Source organism: Lingula anatina, unplaced genomic scaffold (genome assembly GCF_051362555.1).
Source record: "Lingula anatina isolate TDL-2025a unplaced genomic scaffold, LinAna3.0 unanchor82, whole genome shotgun sequence".
NCBI lineage: Eukaryota > Metazoa > Brachiopoda > Lingulata > Lingulida > Lingulidae > Lingula > Lingula anatina.
Window position 1 is genome coordinate 2,981,207 of NW_028257603.1, and position 23,950 is coordinate 3,005,156.

The 23,950-nt window shown below is 19.9% G+C and overlaps 2 non-coding genes across 2 annotated transcripts; both read right to left on the bottom strand.

The window, feature by feature from the left end:
- Window positions 1–3,345: 3,345 nt before the first annotated feature.
- Window positions 3,346–3,419, bottom strand: Trnaf-gaa (transfer RNA phenylalanine (anticodon GAA)). Its single transcript has one exon. It is a non-coding gene; the product is annotated as a tRNA-Phe (tRNA).
- Window positions 3,420–10,288: 6,869 nt separating this feature from the next.
- On the bottom strand, window positions 10,289–10,362 carry Trnam-cau (transfer RNA methionine (anticodon CAU)). The gene has a single exon. It is a non-coding gene; the product is annotated as a tRNA-Met (tRNA).
- Window positions 10,363–23,950: the final 13,588 nt, after the last annotated feature.

Here is a 23,950-nt window from a genome sequence, read left to right on the forward strand (position 1 = left end):
TTATTGAATTTGTCAATTATTAAACCCTCTAATTTTGGTGAACTTATTTTACAAAATTTTATTTCTGGAATTTCAAACATTAATTGTTTAAAAACACCATCTCTTTCTAACTTTTTAAAAATTAAATTGGATTTTGAAACAAAAGTTAAAGTATTGTTTTCAAAACATTTAGGATTACAATTATCAAAAAAATGTTCAACATAATATAAGTCTTCTTTTTTTATAATTTCTTCTCTTATTTTATTTCAAGTATTAAATATTTTTTTTAACATCATATTTTAATAATTTTATATCTTTAGAAAAAACATTTATTATTTAAACAATAAAATCACAAATTTTTAGTATAAAAAATATTATCAAATATAAAAAAAATAATTAAAATAACAATAATATTTTTTATATAAAAAGAATTTAAAAAAAGTTTATATCTGAAATTTATATTAAAAATGTTTATAATTAAATTAATTTTATTATGAAAAGAACTTGACAACCAAAAAAATTAAAAAGAAAAAGAAAACATGGTTTTCTTTCTAGAATGACTACTAAAGGTGGACGTTTAATTTTAAAACGTCGTAGAAAAAAGAACCGTAAAACATTAACAGTTAGTGGTTAATATTGAAAAAAGCATTAAAAAATAAAGAAATTCAAAATTTAATTAAAAAAAACAAAACAATAAATGTAAAAATGATTTTTTGTTTTTTTTCTTTTAATAACAAAGAATTAAAATTTTCTTTTTCTTCATCAAAAATATTTAAAAATAAACCTATAAGAAATAAAATAAAAAGACAATTAAGATCAATTGTATTTAAAATTAATGATTGACCATTAGATTTAAATTTGTTTTTGATAGCTAAAAAAAATTTTTGTGATTTTAATTATAATGAAATATGTGAAAATATAAATATAATTAAAAAAAAGATAAAAAAAATAAAATGTTTAAAAAGTGGTCAAACAATTTAGTTATAAAAGCAAAAAAAAAAGATAATGTTTTTGTAAAAATACTAAAAATAATTAGAATTTTTTTAGTAATTTCTATGATTATTATTGCAATTTGAGGTCTTGGTTCTTTATTTTTTGAAAAGTCTATAGGTGTTTCATCTGTTGGTACAGGTGAAAGAGAAAAAATTTATTCAGGTATTTTTTTTGAATTAGGTGGTGGTCTGGAAAATGTAGATTTTAAAAGAAGAATGATGTTACATTTTGTAGATGGCAAATTATATCAATATGATTATCATTTGGTAAAAGAATGATCAGATATTGTAAATGTTACAATTTCTCCATTTTATATAATTTTTGTTTATCCTGTTTCATGAGTTTTTACAAAATTATGTATTATTTTTGGTTTGAATATAAATGAAAGTAATTTAAGTAACATTTTCATTATTCTTTCTACATTATTTATGGTTAGTTTGATGTTACGTTTGATTAATTTTTATAGCACTTGAAATAAAAAGGTTATGGAAGAAAAAAAGAAAAGAATACAATCAAAAATTGATGAAATTAATACAAAGTATTCAAAAGATAATAGCATGCAATCACGTCAAATGAAACAACAAGAAATATATGCTTTATATTCTAAAAATAAAATAAATCAAGCAAGCCCTTTATATGGTTTGGTTTTTATGCCTTTTGTGTTTGTTCTTTTTGCTTTTGTTAGAGCAAATTATTTAATAAAAACAACAGAATTAAAAGATCCTGAAAGCACAAAAGTTTTATTTTCATTTTCATCATCTATATGAAATTCATTAAAAAGTAGTAGTTTTCAAAATTGACGTATGTATATAATTGGTATTGTTTACTTTATTATTTTAGGAACAAAACATTTTTTAACATGACATTTTAAATCTAAGCAAAGAACAGTTATAAAAAAAGTTGTAACAAAAGTTCCACAAAACACAATTGCTGGTTTTAGTAAGGGAAAAATAATTCAAATAGTATTTCAAGTTATGCTTATTGTTTTTTTCTTTACATTCCCTATTGGAGTTTCAATCTACTTTACATTTAATTTATTTTTTGAAATATTAGAAAAAATATTCTTTGAATTTTTGTTAGATAAAAGAAAAAAAGTCGAAGTTTTAAGAAAAAAAGGCATTAAAACAAGTATATGAAGACAATTGTTTTTTATAAAAAAAGTAAAATAAATAAATATAATCAAACTTTAAAACAACCAAGTTATTATTTTATTAAAAAAGTTATATCAATATTTTTTTTTAAAATTAAGTATGAGGTTGTATTTTTTAATAATCAAGATATTATTGATTTTTTAAATAAAAAAATTATTGATTTAATTTCAAATGAATTTGAGTTAATAATAAAATTTAAAGATATAAAAATTAAACATTTACAAGAAATAACTGTTACTTTAGATACAAATAATAACAATTTATTGTTTGGTAAATTTGGTCAAAATAAAACTTCAATTGAAAAGTACTTTTCATTAGTTTGTTCAAAAGTTTTTTTAACAAAAATTAAAATAAATATTAAATTTTTAAATAAAAAAAATAATTTTACAAATAAAAACAATCACAAAAAACAATCACAAAAATAAAAATGAAAAATAAATTTGGTTTTTTTGATACACATTTTCATCTTTTTGATGAAAGATATAAAAATGAACAAAAATTTTCAGAAAAAGAATTAATAGATAAAGCATTTAAAAATAATGTTGGATGAATTTGTAATGTTTCTACAACATTAAAAGATAGTAAAATTGTTTTAAAACAAATACAAAAATATAAAAATGTTATTGGAGCAATTGGATGTCATCCAAATTATTCTTATCAATGAAACAAAAAACAATATCTTGAATTAGAGATGATGTTAAAAACAAATAAAATAAAAGCTATTGGTGAAATAGGATTAGATTATTATAGAAATTTTTCAACCAAAAAACAACAAGAAAAATGTTTTATAGATCAATTAAAATTATCAAAAAAATATAATTTACCTGTTTTACTCCATTTAAGAGAATCATATCAAGATGCAATTAGTATTATTGAAAAATTAAATATAAAAAAAGGTATTGTTCATTGTTTTTCTGGTACATTAAAACAAGCTAAAAAATTTATTGATTTAGGTTTTTTGATTTCTATTTCAGGTGTTGTTACATTTTCTAATGCTAAAAATTTAAGAGAAGTTGTAAAAAATATTTCTTTGGAAAAAATCGTTGTAGAAACAGATGCACCATATTTAACACCAGTACCATTTAGGGGTAAGATAAATTATTGTGAATATATAAAATTTACAATAGAAAAAATTGCAGAAATAAAAGATATTTCTTTTGAAAGTGTTGTTGAAAACACAACTAAAAATGCTTTAAATTTATTTGGTTTAAAGTAAACATGGTGACTCAGAACAGATTTGAACTGTTGACACCTTGAGCTTCAGTCAAGTGCTCTACCAGGCTGAGCTACTGAGTCATGTTTATTTAAAATATTATAATATTTTTTAAAATTTTATTTATAATTAATAATAATAAAATGAATTTATTTGTTTTGTTGGACCTGTGGTGTACTGGTAACATGTCTCCCTGTCCAGGAGAAGATAGCGAGTTCGATCCTCGTCAGGTCCGCCATTTTATGGAAAAAACAATTTTAGAAATAAAAGGTTTAAATAAAAGTTATAAAAATAATGTTGTTTTTAATGATTTAAATTTTAAACTTTATGAAAATGACATTCTAGCATTAGTTGGTTCAAATGGTGCTGGAAAAACAACTTTAATAGAAATTATTAGTGGAATTAAAAAATATGATTCTGGAAACATTCAATATATTGGTTCAAAAACAAAATTTTTATCAAACTTAAATGTTTGTTTTCAAGAAGGTGGTTATCCTTATGGAATAAGGGTTTTTGATATTATATTACTTTTTTCAAATGTTTATGGTGTTTTAAAAGATGAATATCTTTATAAAAAATTAAAAATTAAAGAACTTGAAAAAAAATCAATGAATAGTTTGTCTTTTGGACAAAGAAAACGTTTTGAATTGTATATTGCATTATTTTCAGGTGTTAAATATATAATTTTAGATGAAATTACATCTGGTGTTGATGTATGGATGAGGATTGTTGTTTTAGATATTTTAAAAACATATATTAAAAAAAATAAGTTAACATTAATTTATATTACACATAATTTTGAAGAGATTAAATCCATTTGTAATAGAGTTGTTTTATTAACTAGAAGCGGAATTGTTTTAGATAAAAGAATTAATAATAAAATGAACTTAAAAAATGAAATTGAAAAAAAAATAAAAGAAGAACACAAAAAAATATTAAATATTAAAAATTAATTAAAGGTATACAAACAATATGTTGTCATTTATAAGAAAACAAACTTTTTTAGCATTATTTTATTTAGTTGCAAGAAATTATTTTAAAAATTATATGTTAATTTTTACAAATTTTATTTTACCTTTAGTAGTTATGTTGATTTTTTGATCTGTTTTTGAAAAAGGTAAAAATGATTTATTTTATATTCCTAAATTATTACCTGGATTAGCATCTTCTGGTATTTTTTCTGTTGGACTTATTTCATTTAGTTCTATTGTTGCAGGTTGAAAAAAATCAGTTATATTTAAAAAAATAAAAGCTTCTTCTGTTCCAAAATTTTATTTACCTTTAGCTTTATTTTTGTTTTATGTAATTATTTCATTTTTATCATTTTGAATGACAATATTTTTTTCTATGATTTTAAATGAAAAAAATATTGAACAATTTAAACATATAAGTAATTCAAAAAATATTTTAAATATAATTATTGGGGTTATTTTTACAATATTTATATCAACTTTAATAGGTTTATTTATAGGATATTTATCTTCAAGTCAAACAACTGCACAAACAATTGGTTTATCTTTTATGTTAATAAATGCTTTTTTGTTAGGATGTTATATAACACCTGATATGTTGATTTCAAATAAAACAATTCATTGATTTTCAATATTTTTTCCACATTATTCATCTATTAAATTGATTCAAATAGGATGATTTGATGGAGGAATTTTTAAAGATTTAAATCAAGTTATTAGAGAAACAACTGATAAATCTGAAATGTATGAAATGTCATATTATAATGTTGATGTTTTAAAAACAAAAATTTGTGATATGAAAAATAATTTATTAAATTGAATTGAATTTTCAAAAATTAACTTTAAATGACAAATACAAATTTTAATGTCTGGTTGAACTTTGTTGTTTGTTTTTTTAAACTTTTTAATTCTTAAATTTAAGAAAAATAAATAACAAAAAATTTAAAATTGTTATATAAATATTAAAAATTATGAAAATTTGATCAAAAATTTATAATATTATTTTCAATAACAAGTTTTTTATTTTTATTGGTAGTATATTTACATCTATTATTTTAATAATTTCTATATTTTGAGGTGTATATTTAAAACCAAAAATTAATATATTTTCAAATATTAAAAAAAATTTAAAAGTTAATGATGAAGAATTTGTAGAAAATTTATCTAATAAATTATTAAAGTTAAAATATATTTTTGATAGTAAAGAATTATCTAAAATCATTTTTAAGGCATTTTTAATTAAAGATTTGACAAGAATTAAAGAAATATTACATTTAAAAGATGTATTTATTTTTGAAGGTAAAATAAATGTTTATTTTAATAAAATAAATGGAGAAATAAATTGAAATGAAATACAAGATTCTAAATTTTTAAATGATGAATTAGAAAAACAAATTGAACATTGAATTTTAAAATTAGAAACAGTAGAAATAGATATTGAAAGAGAATTACTTTATGAAAAAATTAATGAAGAATACAATTTAAATGAAAAAAGAAAAAATGATGTTATTAAAGTATTAACAAATCCTACAAAAACTGAAGATGAAAAATTATTAGAATTAGAAATAATTAAAAATAAAAATCCATTAAAAGCAGAAAGTTTTTCATTATTAAGTGGAGAGATTGTTAAGTTAAGAGAAATAAAAAATTTAAATTATTTAAATGAAATATTAAGATGAGTTAAAAGTATAGGTTTGGATGTTTTAAAAATCAAGAAACAAGAAATTAAAAATCTTTGAAATGATTCAAGTAAAAAAATTATGAAATTTGGTTTAAATAATTTAAGAATAAAAGAAATATCAAATTATTTTAGTTTTGAAAATATAAATTTTGTTTCAACCAATGATTTTGATGCAACCACTGGAGATTTTAAAATAGGTATAGATTTTTTTATGGATAAATTAAGTTTTTATGATTTAGAAAGTTTGAAAACATGAATAGAATCGTTTGATAATTTTTATAATAATATGTTAAAAATTAAAATAGAAAAAGAATTTGAAAAAGAAACAAAAAATAAAGAGTTGGTTAAAAAAGTTTTAGATAATTTTTATTTTGATGTAAAGATGAAAGAACTTTTGGGTTTTATTTCAAATAATAACAACAATTATTATGATTATGGATTAAAGAAAGAATATTTTTCAAATATTGATGGTACGTTTAATTCATTTTTTAATTCTGAATTTAATGATACTGAAAAATTAGAAAAAATAATTGATGAATGAATACCTAATTTAAAAACATATGAAAATAAAATAAATAAAGCAGTTTTAATTAAACAAATAATTGAAGAATATACAACAGAATTAAAAGAAAATTATAAATTATTAAAAAATAGTATTACTTCATATCAAATACCAATTGCAACCTCACTTAAAGAAGAAGATTTTGAATCTGATTTTTCATTTAAAGAAAACATTTTAAATTCAAAAACAATTTTACAATTAAATAAGATTAAAGAATGAGTAGAATCTTTAGAAAATAATTCAGAAGTAACAAGAATTAAATTAAAAAATTTAAGAAGTGCAATAAATCCTAAATTATCAGATACTGAATTTAATTTGAAATCAGATATTTTAATAGTTTTAAAAAATTTTAATGGTAATGGTCAATTAGTAACAAATGAACAAAAACAAACATTTTTAGAAATTACTGAATGTCGTTTTTTAGAAGGTTGTACACACAAATGAACTGTTGATGATTTTGATTTAATAACAGGTTTATTTAAAGTTACATCTTTAAATAGTTTTGATAAAGAAAAATTAGATCAAATTAATATATGAATAGATTTATTAAAGACAAATAAAATAAAAATAAAAATTTTAAAAACTCAAATTAAATTAAATTTAGATGAAAATAAGAAAAATATTTGATCTAAAGCAAATAAGATAATAGATCCTAAAGATAAATTTAATGCATTGAAATTAAGTCCTACAATATATAGTATAGATACAGATTTAAATGAAAATTTGAATGAATTTGATGGTTTTTTTAATTATAGTGAAAAAGAATTAAATGAAGAAAATATTGAAAAAATTCTTGATGTTTCAAAATTGAATAAGATTAAATCATGAATAGATATTATTGATGATGACATGGAAGAAGAAATAGAAAAAGCTATTTTGATAGAAATTTTGATTGATCAATCAGAAGAAGATGTTTTAAATGAATTAATTAAAGAAGTTTTAGATGGAAATGGTTTTACAGAAACAACATTTTTAAAAAGAGAAGATATTAATGATAATGGTATATTTAAAAAAGATAAATTAAAAAATCACAAAACAAAAACACAATTAAATAGTATAGAAACTTGATTAAAAGATATTATAAAAAATAAAATTAATACTATTTATACAGATGAAATAAAGTCAATTATTAAAAGATGAAAAAATTTTGCAATTGAAGAAGAACAAAAATCAAATATGCATTTTAATGAAGAAAATAGTATTACATTTAATTCTTTTAATCATGATGGTAGTTTTTTAGATACATTTGTACAAAATAAAAACATAATTCAATTAAAAACTATTTTAGAATGAGTAAAAAACGTTAATTCATATGATTCAAGTGTTAAATATAAAATTGATTTAAATAAAATTAAAGAATTTTTTGAAACTAAAGGAATTAATACAATGAGTGTTTCAGGTGATGAAATTCAAACAGGATTTCAAATTGATAATTATGATGTTTATTTTAAAATCGATTTAGATCAAAAATACAGTAAAGATGAATTAAGTTTTGTTATTTTTAAAGATAATGCTTATTGATGATCAACAGATGAAGAAATAGGTACTGGTAAAATTACATTAAATAATAATGGCAAATATGATGTTACTTTTGAATCAGAAAATAGTCAACTTAAACAAAAACTTGGTTTTTCATAATAATTTTTTAAATTTAATGTTTAAAGATAATTTTGGTTTAAAAATACATTTGTATATAATATAAAAATAATTAAATTAAAAACTCTTTTAAAATTATTAAAAATATTAAGATTATATTATTTAAATATTAAATTATAAATTAAATTTAAACAACATTAAAATATTTTTTAAATATATTAATGAAATTAACAAAATATTAATTTGTTATTCATTAAAGTAAAATTATGAGCTAAAGTATATTATTATAATTTTGATTTTTAAAAAGAATTATAAGAATATAGTAATATTATTTAATTTTTTAAGATTATTTATAAATTTGTATCATAAAATGATATGAATTTATTACTAAATTAAAAGAATAACATTTTTTTCATATATTTTTAATAAAAATTTTAAAAAAGACTTGAAAAAAAAAAAAAAAAAACATATTAATATAATGGAGTATGAAAATTAAAAATTTTTTTGATTTAAAAAGAAATAAAAAAACTATAATTAGTTTGTTTTTTATAATTGTGCCAATAATTTCTATAGTTATAGTTTTGATGATTGTATATTTACCACCATTAATTAATAGTAACAAAAACAAAAAAACTATAAAAATAAAAAAAGAAAATATTGATAACAAAGAAAATAAAAATTCTAATATTTCAAACAAAAAAGCAAAACAACCTGATAACTCAAGTCCAAAAGATACAACTCAAACTGATATTTCAACAAATACAAATACAAATCAAGATGATATTTCAAGTTCAGCAACTACAACAACATTAGAAGAACCAAATGAAGTAAGTGATTTAGAACCAGTTGAAGAACCACATGAAGAACCAACTGAAGAACCAGTTGATAACACAAAATCTTCTGATACTTCAAGTTCAACAACCACAACTACAAATAAAGATGATAGTTCAAGTTCATCAACTACAACAACTGTGGAACCAACTGAAGAACATGATGTAGAACTAGTTGAAGAACTAACTGAAGAACAAAATGAAGAAACAACTGCAGAACCAGTTGATAACACACAATCTTCTGATAGTTCAAGTTCAACAACCACAACTATAAATCAAGATGATAGTTCAAGTCATAGACAAGAACAAACACCAGAAACATTTACAACATCAGATGGAACAATTATAACAATACCTAGTTGATTTAGTGATGATAGTTTTGCAGAAAGTCTTTTTCATACAAGCGGTTTATTAAATAATGAAAAAAAAGAAATTGTACTAAATTGACTTTATGGTGATCTTAATACTGATGAAGATGATGGTTATTATGAAAAAAATAGAGAATTTATGTGATCTAAAGAATTTCAAAGAACCCGTCCTGGTACAAATTTAAAGACAAATGCAAATGTGGTTATATATTATCATTATATTTACAAAAAAATATGAATAGAATGACGTCCAAAAAGAGATGGTGGTATAAACAATATTTGATATGGGGATTGGTCTAATCATGTAAATACTAAATGAAAATTTGAAACAAATGCACCAAACCCAGAAAAATATGGTTATCCTGCATTAACAGAACCATATGATTTATCACCAAAATATACATTTGATGATGGTACAGAAATTATAATTCCTAGTTGATTTAGTGACAATACTTTTGATGATAAATCACCAGATGAAATAGAAAGAATAGTAAAAAATTGACTTTATAATCATGAAAATAATGAAAAAAATAGAGAATTTATGTGATCTAAAGAATATTTTGATTGAAATGAGGAAACACCAATAAGAAACAATAAAAATGTTGCAAATAGGTACATATATAGAAAAATTAAAATATATTGATATGATTCAGAAAATATAGAAATTATGTATGGTGATTGAACTAATAATGTAGTATTAGAACCAGAAAAATATGGTTATTAAATATAAAACATATATATACTAATTAATTACATGTTATATAAAAAAATTAAAATTTAATTATTAAAATTTGTAATTTAATTAATAAAAAAATTATTAAATTTAATTTTTTAAAGATAATATTTTTTTAAAAATATATTTTTAGATAATAAAAATATCATTAAATTTGTAAAAAAAAAAAAAAAAACAACAAATAATTGTTGCTTTTATTTTAAATTTATGGTTGTGGAGGCTGGAATCGAACCAGACGACCTTCAGGTTATGAGCCTGACGAGCTAACCACTGCTCTACCCCACAGTATTTATTAAGATTATAACTTATTTATAAAAAAAATAAATGGTACGCCAGGCAGGACTCAAACCCACAACCTTCTGATCCGTAGTCAGATATTCTATTCAATTGAACTACTGGCGTATTTGATATTTATATTATTATTTTATAACTATTAATGAATATAAACATAATAAAATATACAAATTTTAAAAAATATATAAAAATAATAGTATAAAATATATAAAAATATTATGATTAATAATTATGAAATTGTTTACATTGTAAGAGAAGATGTAAAAGATTTAAATTCTATTCAAAAAAAAGTTGAAGAATTAGTTGGTTGTAAAGTTAAAAAACATGAACTTTGAGAAACAAGAGAACTTGCATATCCAATTAAAAAACAAACAAAAGGTCATTATATGATTTTACATGTAGAAACAGAAGGTAGAAATATTGTTGAATTTAATTTAAAAACAAAATTTATAAAAGAAATTTTAAGATATTTAGTTATTAATTTAAATGAAGAAAAAACATTTAAAATTCATAAAAGAACTAGACCATTTTTTAATAAATTTAAAAAAGAAAATTCTGATTTTAAAAAAGAAAATATAGAATAACAAAAACATAAATTATTATGTTTAATTTTAATCAAAAAAATTCAATTTTTTTAAGTCTTAAAAGATTTGAAAAAATTACTAGTAATATTTCAAAAAAATTAAATAGTAATTATTTTGTTTTAAATAAAAAAATATTTGCAAATTCAGAAATACTTATTACTTGTAATACATCTTTAGAAAATAAAGATGTATTTTTGTTTCATTCAACAGATTTAAATGTTAATGAAAGTATAATGGAATTATTTATTTCACTTGATAGTATAAAAAAACAAAATCCTAAAAGTATAAATTTAATTATTCCATTTTTAGCTTATACAAGACAAGATAGAATTTCAAAATTTGGCGAACCAATTACATCACAAATGATTATAAAAATGATTGAATCATTTAATTTAAATAAAATTATTACTTTTGATTTACATTCAGATAAAGTAAAAAGTTATTTTTTAAAAGATAAATTAATTCATTTAAGTTTTACAAATATATTATTAGAAAAATTATTGAATAAAAATATTTTACATTTATCTTTAGTTGTACCTGATTTAGGAAGACAAAAACAAATAGAAAAAATATCTAAAAAATTAAATATTCCACTTATTCAAATTTTAAAAGAAAGACCAGAACATAATAAAACAATTATTAAAAAAGTTATAGGTAATATTAAAGATAGAAATTTAATTTTAATTGATGATATGATTGATACTGGAAATACATTATTAAATTCAATTGATTTTTTAAAAAAATTAGGTGCAAATGATATTTACATTTTATCTACACATGGTATTTTTAGTAATAATGCAATCAAACATTTTGAAAAAAAATATAAAGATGGAAAAATTAAAAGTATATTAATTAGTAATACACTTTTACACAAAGAAACTTCATTTTTAGAAGTTGTTTCAATTGTAGATTGTATAGTTAATTATTTATTAAAAAAATAATTTTTTTATTTTTATTATATAAATGACTTTTTTGTTTATATTTATTTTTGATATATTAATTAAATTAAATATTTATATAAAAAACTTAATATTTTTATTAGATTTTTTTATATCATAATGTTTTATGTTATTATTTTTTAATATATTTAAGTATTTTGATTATAAAAATTAATTATTGTATCATTTTTATTCAATTTTAAATAATTATAAAATGTAATATAAATTTTAATTCCATCAATAATTTCTGTTTTATATGATGGATTTAATAATTTATTTTTTATTAAAATAATTTATTTTTTTTGTAATAAAAAAACACTTATAAAATTAAGTGTTTTTATTTGATTTTCTTTATTTTCACAATTATTATTTATTGTATATTTACTTATATTTTGAAATATATTGTTTTTATCTCAATCAAAATTAGTTTTTTTGAATTCTTTTTGTATAGTTTTATTTTTTAAAGTAATAAATAAAGATATAAGTTTACTTTTAATTATATTAATAACATTATTTTTACTTATTTTATTTTTATTATTTTTTATAATTAATGGTATATCAATAATTAATATTAATATCAATAGTATTTATAAAGTAATACCAAAAATATATTTTTTAATAATTTTAATGAAAAAATTTAAAATATATAAATATGAATAATAAAATTATTTTTTTAGGCTTAGGTAATTATGGAAGTATTTTTAAAAATAACAGACATAATGTTGGTGTTCAATTTATTGAAACATGAATGAAAGATTTAGAAATTGAATGAAATGAAAGACAATTTTATTTTTATTCTCATAAAGAATTTAATGGAATGGAAGTTATTTTTATTAAAATTAAAGATTATATTAATTTAACTGGTATAAATTATAAAAAAGTTTTAAAGGATTTAAATGAAGATTTTTGATTAACATTAATATGCAGTGATAATATAGATTTACCATTTTCTAAAATAAAATTTTATGATCATTTACCCAAAAGTGGTCATAATGGTTTAAAAAATATTGATCAATTTTTTTCAAATTTTAATTTTACCAATTTACAAATTGGTGTTGGTAAAAAGAAACCAATAGAAAAATGAGTTCTTTCTACAATTAAAGAAGATGAATTAGAAATTTTAAAATATAAATTTAAAAATTTACAAAAATTTTTAAATAAAAATTTACCTTCAATAATAAGTAAAAAACAAATTAAATGATCAAAAGAATTAAATTTAAAATGAGGTCAATATAAATCAGATAATAAAATTAATTAATTTTATTGGATGATAAAATATTTTTGTTATTATGAATTTTAATATTTATATAAATAAAATAAAAAAATTAAATAAAAAAAATAAAATAATTTTTTATTTTATATTAATTTTTGGTTTTATTTTATTAGGCTTAGGTATATTTTTAAGTGTTTATTTTTTAAAAATTAAAGAAGATGTAAAAAATAAAGATTTAGTAACTAAGCAAACACAAAAACAATATACAAACAGTAAAAATAAAAAAACAACAGAAGGTTCATCAATTAAAATTAAACAAACAATAAATTCTAATTCTAATCCTTCTTCTGGAATAACACAACCTAATTTACCAACACCAACACCAACATTAACTACACCAACTGATGGTTCATCAGGTACAAACACAGAACAAACAACAAAATCAAATGAAGGACCATTGGAATTGAGTTCAAAATCAATTGAAGAGATAGACCAAATATTAAAAAATACAAAAAAATTTACACCAAATGAAGTATTTACATGATTAAAAGATTCAAACAAAAGAAAATTAATTTTTTCAAATGAAACAGAAGTAATAAAAAAAACATATCTATATGATAATCATGCATATTTTTTAAAAAAAACATATCAATATGGAAATTTAAAATTAACTATTTATTCTTATTTAAATAGAATAGAAATTTCTGGTTGAGAAACTGATATCATTACTCCATTAGACAATCATGTTTTTACATATGAAGATATTAATATGAATTATTTTGAAGTTTACAATAATGTACCACAAACAATAGAAATTGTAAAAGAATGATTAAAACAAAAACAAAATGAAGGATTCCTTGATTATACTAGATTGATAGGACATGATGTAGAATACTATCAAGATGGAAGAACTAAATATTATCATTTTCACAATTATACATCTAATTTAAGTATAAAATTGTATTTACAAGAAGATAAAATAGAAATTCTTTTAAAACCACAAAATGAAGATGTAAATTATTATGAATTTAAATATCAAGATATTGATTTAACATTTCCAATACAAACTACATCAACAATAAATTCTAATTCTCATACTTCTTTTGAAATCACACAACCTGAGTCACCAACACCCACACCCACATTAACTATACCAAATGATGATTCATCAGGTACAAGCACTGAACAAACAATACCATCAAATGAAGGACCATTGGAATTGAGTTCAAAACCCATTGATGAGATAGATCAAATGTTAAAAAACACAAAAACATTTACACCAAATGATGCATTTACATGATTAAAAGATTCAAGCAAAAGAGAAGCAATTTTTTCAAATGAAATTTTAACTAAAAAACAAAGATTTCCAGATAATGACCATGAATATTTCTACACAAAAACATATGAGTATGGAAATTTACAATTAACTATTTATTCTTATTTCAATAGAATAGAAATTTCTGGGTGAGAAACTGAAGGAACTATTTTTTGAAATAAATACTTTTTTAAATATGAAGATATTAATATGAATTATTTTGAAGTTTACAATAATGTACCAGAAACAATAGAAGTTGTAAATGGATGGTTACAACAAAAATGAAATGATGGATTCTTGGATCATAAAAGATTGTTGCCAGAAGACATATATAAATCAGATAATGATTATTTTGAATATTTTCATTTTGAAAATTATACATCTAATTTAAGTATAAAAGTATATTTACCAGAAGATAAAATATTAATTCGTTTAAAACCAAAAAATACACTTTCAGATTATTTTGAATTTAAATATGAAGATATTGGATTAACATTTCCATGAAGTTTTCAATAAATAATATAATGTTTATTGTAAATTTATTTAAATTTTTAAAAAATATATTCTAAATTAAAATTATAAAAATATTTAAATATATAATTAATATTGTTGATTATGAATAATATTAAAAAAAATAAATCACTAGTTGTAATTGGTGCACAATGAGGAGATGAAGGAAAAGGTAAGATAGTTGATTATCTTGCTAAGAATGAATTTGATATTGTATGTCGTTTTTCAGGCGGAGATAATGCTGGACATACAATAATTATTGGTAAACAAAAACATAAATTTTCATTATTACCTGTTTCTATTACACAACCTGATAAAGTTTCAATTATAGGTTCTGGTTGTTTAGTAAACTTAAAAACATTACATAAAGAATTAGAACATGTTTTTAAATTTAATACAAATATTAATTTATGAATTTCTGAAAAAGCACATTTAATTTTTCCATATCATATTGTAGAAGATAAAGCTGAAGAAAGTTTTAAATTAAAAAATGAAAAAATAGGAACAACTCAAAGAGGAATTGGTCCTTGTTCAAAAGATAGAACAGCACGTATTGGAATTCAAATTGGTGAAATGTTTGATAAAGAACATTTTAAAAGAAGAATTACAAAAATTATTACAAAAAAGAATTTAATTTTTTCAAAATTATATGGAAATAAATTTCAAGTTAATGCAAAAGAAATTATTGAAGAATGATTAAATTTATTTGAAAACATTAAAGATAGAGTTATTAATGTATATAAATTTTTAAAAGATAAAAAAGATAAAAATATTTTATTTGAAGGTGCACAAGGAACACTTTTAGATCCACAATTTGGTTTTTATCCATTTGTTACATCTACACCAACAACTTATTGAGGAACAGGTTTAGGTGCAGAAATGAAATTAAATAATTTAGAATCTTTAGGTGTTTTTAAAGCTTATTCAACACGTGTTGGTACTGGACCAATGCCAACTGAATTTTTAAATGAAATTTCAGAAAAAATAGTTAAAGTTGGTAAAGAGTTTGGAACTGTAACTGGTAGAAAAAGAAGAATTGGTTGATTTGATGCAGTTATTGGTAAGTATTCAGTTGAAATTAATGGTTTTAAAAATATTTCATTGATGTTATTAGATGTTTTAACAGGTATTGAAAAAATTAAGATTTGTAAAAGTTATACTGTTGATGGAAAAGAATTTGATGTTCCATTATTTTTTACAAAAAATAAAAATATTAAATGTAATTATATTACACTTGATGGTTGAAATGAAGATATAAGTAATATTAAAGAATATGATCTTTTACCGTTAAATACTAAAAAATATATAAAAAAAATAGAAGAATTATTAAATGTTAAAATTAAATTTATATCTGTTGGACCTGAAAGAACACAAATTATAAAAAATGATTAAAAGATACCAAGACAATTCAATTAAAAAAATTTGAGATAAAGATTATCAATTAGAAGTTTGAAAAAAAATAGAACTTTTACATCTTAAAGAATTAATTAATTTAGGATTTTTAACTAAAAAAGAATCAGAAGATCTTGATTTTTCAAAAATAAAAGTTAATAAAGAAAGTTTTATTAATTGAGAAAATAAAATAAAACATGAACTTGCATCATTTGTTGAAATGATTTCAGAACAATGTGGGAAAGCAAGTAGATGAGTTCATTATGGTTTAACATCAAATGATATTTTAGATACAAGTCAAAACTATATGATTAGAGAATCATTAAAGATTTTGATTAAAGAAGTTGAAAAATTATTAAAACTTTTAAAAATTAGATCATTAAAAGAAAAAGAAACAATTATGATTGGTCGTACACATGGAATGTGAGCAGAACCAGTTACAGTTGGTTTAAAATTTGCATGATGATACAATGAATTGAATTTTCATTTAAAACAATTAAAAAAAGCATACAATATAATTAATTTTGTCAAAATTGGTGGTCCAACTGGAACACATACACATTTACCAACAATATTAATTGAAAATGTTGCAAAAAAATTAGATATGAATATAAATTTTGTTGCAACACAAGTAGCATCAAGAGATAAGATGATTTTTGTTGTAAATTCATTATCTAATCTTGTTACTACATTTGAAAAAATTTCTATTGAAATTAGGAATTTACATCGTTCTGAAATTTCAGAATTTAAAGAATCTTTTGCAAATGATCAAAAAGGTTCATCTGCAATGCCACATAAAAAAAATCCATATCTTTGTGAAAATATTTGTGGATTAGCTCGTTTATTTAGAGGTATTGGTTTTAGTATTTATAGTACTAATTTACTATGACATGAACGTGATTTAACAAATTCTAGTTTAGAAAGAGTTTCAATTCCAGATTTGTTTCATTTAATTGTTACAATTTCAAAAAGAATGTTTAATATTATTGAAAATTTAACTGTTAATTATAAAAGAATTGAAGAAAACTTTTTAAAAGCATCACCATATATTTTAAGTCATAGATTACTTTTATTTTTAATTAAAGAAACAAAAAATGAAAGACATATATGTTATAAATTAATGCAAAAAATTTATAAAGAATTTGGAAATGGTAGTTTAAAAGAATTTAAATTATTTTTAAGAAAACAGGAATTTTTTAATAAATTAGAAGAAGAAAGATTTAATTTTTTATTTGATTTTAGATATTATATAAAAAATATTGATAAAATTTTTAAACAAATTTTTAAAAAACAAAAATAATTATGATTGTTGAAAAAAAATATTATTTAGGTAAAACTATTTTTTCTGAAAAAGAAATTTATAATGCAATTACAAAATATGCAAATAAAATTAATAAAGAATATAAAGATAAAAAAATAACCATAATTATAATTTTAAATGGAGCAGTTTTTTTTGGTATTGAATTAATTAAAAAATTAAAAATAGATTTAGAAATGGATTTTTTAGGTATTTCTTCATATGTTGGAGATTGTAAAAAAGAAAAAATTAAATTTTATAAAGAATTAAAAATAGATTTAAATAATAAAGACGTTTTAGTTATTGAAGATATAGTAGATTCTGGTAAAACATCACAATTAATTTATAATTTTATAAAAAAATTTAATGTAAAATCAGTAAAAATTTGTTCATTAATTAGAATAATGAATAATTCAAAATATATAAATAATAAAGATTGAACACATTTATTAGAAATGGAAAATAATACTTGAATAGTTGGTTTTGGTTTAGATTATGAAGAAGAATATCGACATTTAAAAGATATTAAAAAGTTAATTTTTAAAAAATAATTAAAAAATAATATAAAATTAAATTAATCCAAAGAAAGTAACGATTCAATAGAATTTAATAATGTTACCGAGGTGTTAGTATTTTTTCCAACATCTTGTGTTGGAATTTTTTTTAAGGAAAGATATGAATAAAAATCAAAAAATAAAAGCATTAAAAGTTAAAGAATTAAAAGAAAGTTTTAAAAATTTACAAACAGTTGTTCTTTTTAAAAATAATTCTTTAAATGTTAGTACTATTCAAGAATTTAAAAAAGAAATTAGAGCAAATAATGCTGTGTTTAAAGTTTATAAGAATAGATTATTAAAAAGAGTTTTTGAAGATACTAAATTAAATGATTTAAATAATTCTTTAATTGGTCCTTTAATGTTTATTTATTCAAATGATAGTTCATTAGATTTAATTAAAAAGATTTTTAAATTTAAAGTTAAAAATCAAGGAACAGAAGTTGTTGCTGGATTTTTTGATAAAAAAATATTAAATTCATCACAATTAGATGAATTATCAAAATTACCAAGTTATGAAGAATTATTACAACGTTTTGTTGGATTGATGAAAAGTCCACTTTCAAATTTGGTATTTACATTAAAAGAAATTATTAAAAATAAAGAGAAAGTTTAACAAAAGGAGAAGAATATGTCAGATAACAAAGAAAAAGTATTAAAAACAGAAACAAAAAAAGAGAAAGTTAAAACTGAAACAAAAACAGAAGAAAAAAAAGAAACAGTTGATACTGGTAAATTCAAACATTTAATTGATGAAATTGAAAAAATGAATTTAAAAGAATTAAATGATTTTGTTAAAGTAGTACAAGATTATTTTGATGTTGTTCCTATGGCAATTGCATCAAATGGTTCATCAAATGGTAAAGAAGAAACAAAAGAAAATACAAAGGTAAGTGTATTTTTAACTGAAGCAGGACAATCAAAAATTGCTGTTATTAAAGCAATTGGTTCATTAACTGGAAAAGGATTAATGGATTCTAAAAAAATGTTAGATAAATTACCAGCAACTATTGCAACAGATAAAACTGAAGAAGAAGCTGAAGCAATTAAAAAACAATTGGTTGATGCAGGTGCTACAGTTGAAATTAAATAGTTTAATAAATAATGACAAGAAAAGAAACAAAAATATTAGATTTTAAAAGTTATAAAGTAAATGTTGTTTGTATTACATGTAATAATAAATATGAAATTGTAACAACATTAAAAAAAGACTTTAAAATTGATGTATGTTCTAAATGTCACCCTTTCTATTTAGGCACACAAAAATTTGAATCTAAAGCAGGAAGAATGGAAAGATTTAGAAAATTAGAGAAAAAATCTGCTGAATTAAAATCAAAAAATAAAAAAACTTCTCCAAAAGTTAAAAAGGTAGAAAATAAAGTTGAAACTAAAAAAGTAGTTTCTAAAAAAAAGGAAATTAAAAAATAATGTATAACAGTGTAACCTTATGCGGAAGAATAACAAGAGATGTTGTTTTAGAACATACAGAAACAGGTAAAGCGTATTTTAAAAATACAATTGCTGTAAGTAATATTTTTAATAAAAGTACTGATTTTATAAATATTATTTCTTGAAATGCAATTGCTATAAATATGTCAAAGTTTCTTAAAAAAGGTTCTTTAATTTTAGTTGAAGGAAGGTTACAAGTAGATTCTGTTGGTAATGAAAACGAACGTAGAACTTACTATACAGTTGTTTTAAATAGAGTTGTATTTTTAGAATCTAAATCAAGTAGCACTTCAAAAGAAACATCAGAAATATTAAAAAAAGAGCAAGAAAAATCTTTAATTAATAAAGAAAACAAAGAAGATATAAACACATCAAAAGAAGATGAAACATTTGAAAAAGACGAATCATTTAATGAAGATGATTCATTTGATGAAGATAATTCAGATGATGATGGAATAGAGTGAGAATAGAAAAAAGTTATGATTAAAAAAAGAGGTAAAACAAGATTTAGAAGAAAAAGTGTATGTTATTTTTCAAAAAATAAAATAAAACACATAGATTATAAAGATGTTGAATTATTAAAAAGATTTATTACAAAATCTTTTGAAATAACTCCTCGTTCAATGACTGGAACAAAAAATAAATATCAAAAATATTTATCAAAAGCAATCAAACGTGCTAGATTTTTAGGTTTGTTAAGATATCCTGGTCAAGAACCAAAAAATTTATTTAAAACAAAAATTGTTTCTAATAATTTAAAAACACAAGAAGAAACAGTTTTAAGTAATAAAGAAACAGAAAAACAATTTAAAAAAGAAGAAAAATAATTATGTTTTCTCGTGTAAGAACAAGGTATGCACCATCTCCAACTGGTTATTTACATTTAGGTGGTTTAAGAACAGCATTATATTGTTATTTATATTCACGTCATTTTAATGGTGATTTTATAGTCCGTTTTGAAGATACAGATCAAAAAAGAAATATTAAAGATGCAACTAAACAAATGTTGACTTCTTTAAGAAATTTAGAACTTGATATTGATGAAACAATTGATAAAATTGGTAAATATGGACCATATAGACAAACAGAAAAATTAGATATTTATGTTAAAAAAGCAAAAGAATTAATAGAAAATAAAAAAGCTTATTATTGTTTTTGTACTAAAGAAGAATTAGATATTGAAAGAAAACAACAATTAAAAAATGGTTATAAAGCACCACAATATTCAAGAAAATGTTTAAAATTATCTGAAACAGAAATTAAAAACAAAATTCATTTAAACAAAGAATATACAATACGTTTTAAAGTAAAAGATAATTTTGAAGTTAAATTTAAAGATATGGTTTATGGAAATATGTCTTTTTTTACAAAACATATTGAAGACTTTATAATTATTAAATCTAATGGAATTGCAACATTTAATTTTGCAGTTGTAATTGATGATCATGATATGTTAATATCACATGTAATACGTGGTTCAGATCATCTTTCAAATACACCAAAACAAATTTTAATTTTTAATGCATTTAATTGAGATGTACCTGAATATGGACATTTAACATTAATTCAAAAATTAGGTTCAAAAAAGATGTCAAAGAGAAATTTTGATGAAAAACAATATCTTGATTATTATTTAAAATTAGGTTTTATTCCAAAAGCAATATGTAACTATTTAGCACTTTTAGGATGATGTCCAGATTTAAGACAAGAAGTTTTTTCAATGGATGAATTAATTCAAAGATTTGATGGATCTAATTTAAATAAAGGAAATTCAACATTTTCATTATTTAAATTAGAATGAATTAATAAAAAACAAATTCAAAAATTAAGTAGAAAAGAGTTTTGAAATTTTGCAAAAACATTTTTAAATGAATTTAAAGATAAACCTAAAATTAAAGATATAGTTTCTTTATGTGAAAAAGAAATTAGTTATTTTTCTGAAATTCCAAATTTATTAAAATCATTTTTTGTTGAAACAATTGAATATAGTAAAGAACAAAAAGAATTTTTAAAATATAATAAAGAAATTTTAATTTTATTTAAAGAAAATATAGAAAAAATTGAATTTAATATTGAAAATATACAATCAATTTTTATGAAAATAAAAGAAAAAACAGGACTTTCTAATAAAAAAATAATTTCACCAATAAGGGTTTTAATTACTGGTAAAACAAAAGGCCCAAAATTAAAACATATAATTTTTTATTTAGGTAAAGAAAAGGTTTTAAAATTTATAGATAATGCAATTACACAATAAAGATGTATTAATGTTTTATGATGTTGTATATCAAGAAATAAAAATTAAAAATAAATTAATTGAAAAAATTATTTTTACTCCTGAATTTCAAAGATTAAAAAATATTTTTCAATTAGGTACAATTTCAATTCTTAGACCATCAACAAGACATACAAGATTTTCACATTCTTTAGGTGTTTATAAATTATTAGATCTTTTATTTAAAAAAAATGGTTTTAAAAATATTTCTGAAAAAGAAAAATTAGAAGTTAAAATTGCTGGTTTATTACATGATATTGGACATGGACCATTTTCACATAGTTTTGAAAATATATGTTCGAATTTTAAACATGAAGAATATTCATGTTTAATTATTAAAAATAAAAGTGGACAAATTTTTAATTTATTAAAAGAACATAATTTAAATATTGATAGAATTTGTTCATTGATTAAAAATGAAACAAAAAATGATTGAGCTCAATCATTAATTTCTGGACAATTTGATTTTGATCGTTTAGATTATTTAATGAGAGATCAATATTTTGTTGGTTTAAATTTTAGAAGTAGAAATATTTATTGATTAATGGAAAACATTAAATTAATTGATAATAAAATTGTATTTTTAGAAGATGCACAATCATATTTAGAAAGTTATTTAATTTTTAGATTTTATATTTATAAAGATTTATTTTGAAATAAAAGAAATTTATTATTAGAAGGAATATTAAAGTCAATTTTTGTAAGAATTAAAGATATAAAAAATATTGAAAAACATGATTTGGGATTTTTTAATTTTTTAATTAAAGATAAAAAAATTGAATCTAAAAATTTAATAAAGTTAGATGATATTGAATTACAAAATTTAATTAGAAAAATAAATAAAAATACACAAGATTTAATTTTAAAAAAATTAACTGATATTTTTGTTTTACCAAAAAAGAAATATGATGAATATTTTGTATTAAATAAGCCAAAAAATTTTTCAATTGAAGATGAAAGATATTTTAGATTTTCAATTCAAAGATTGATTAAAATTTATGAAACTAAAAAAGATGAAATTTTATTTTTATTAAAAGATGGTTCTATTAAAAAAATGAGTGAAATTTCATTTTTTTTTAATAAAAATAAAATTAGCAAAGTTTTTCAAGAAATTTTTTTAAAAAAATAATTTATAATAATATATAAATCATTTAAATAATTATGCATAAACATTTATATTTAGCATTAAATTCTGGATCTAGTTCTATTAAGTTTCAATTATTAGAAAAAACAGAAAATAAATTTCTTGTTATTTGTAGTGGACTTGTTGAAAGAATTGGAATAGATGGTGGTCGTTTCATTTTAGAAGATAATAAAAAAAATAAAATAGTTATTGAAAAAGATATTAAAGATCATGAAGTTGGTATAAAATTAGCATTTGATACATTAATTGAAAAGAAAATATTAATTAATTTTAATGATATTAAAGGTGTTGGTCATAGAGTTGTACATGGTGGCAGAAAATATAGACAACCAGTTTTAGTAACTGAACAAGTTATTAAAGATTTAGAAAAAATGGTTGATTTATCTCCATTACATATTCCAGGTCATTTAGCTGTTATTAAAGCAATTAGATCTTTGTCAAATGTTGAAAATGTAATTGTTTTTGATACAAATTTTCATAAAACAATTCCTCAAATTAATCATATTTATGCTTTACCATGAAAATGATATGAAGAATATGGAATTCAAAAATATGGTTTTCATGGAAGTAGTTATGAATACATTGTTAAAAAATTAACTGAAATTTATGGTAAAAAATCAAATTCTATTATTTGTCATCTTGGAAATGGTTCTTCAATTTCTGCAATTGAAAATGGTAAATCTATTGATACATCAATGGGATTTACAAAACTTAATGGTTTAATGATGGGAACTCGTTGTGGAAATATTGATCCATCAATTCCACAATATATGTGTAAAAAATTAGGAATTTCAATTGATGAAATTACTAAAATTTTTTGAAAAGAATCTGGTTTTTTAGCTATTTCTGGTATTTCATCAGATGGTAGAGATATTGAAGAAGCTGCAAAAAATGGAAATAAAAGAGCA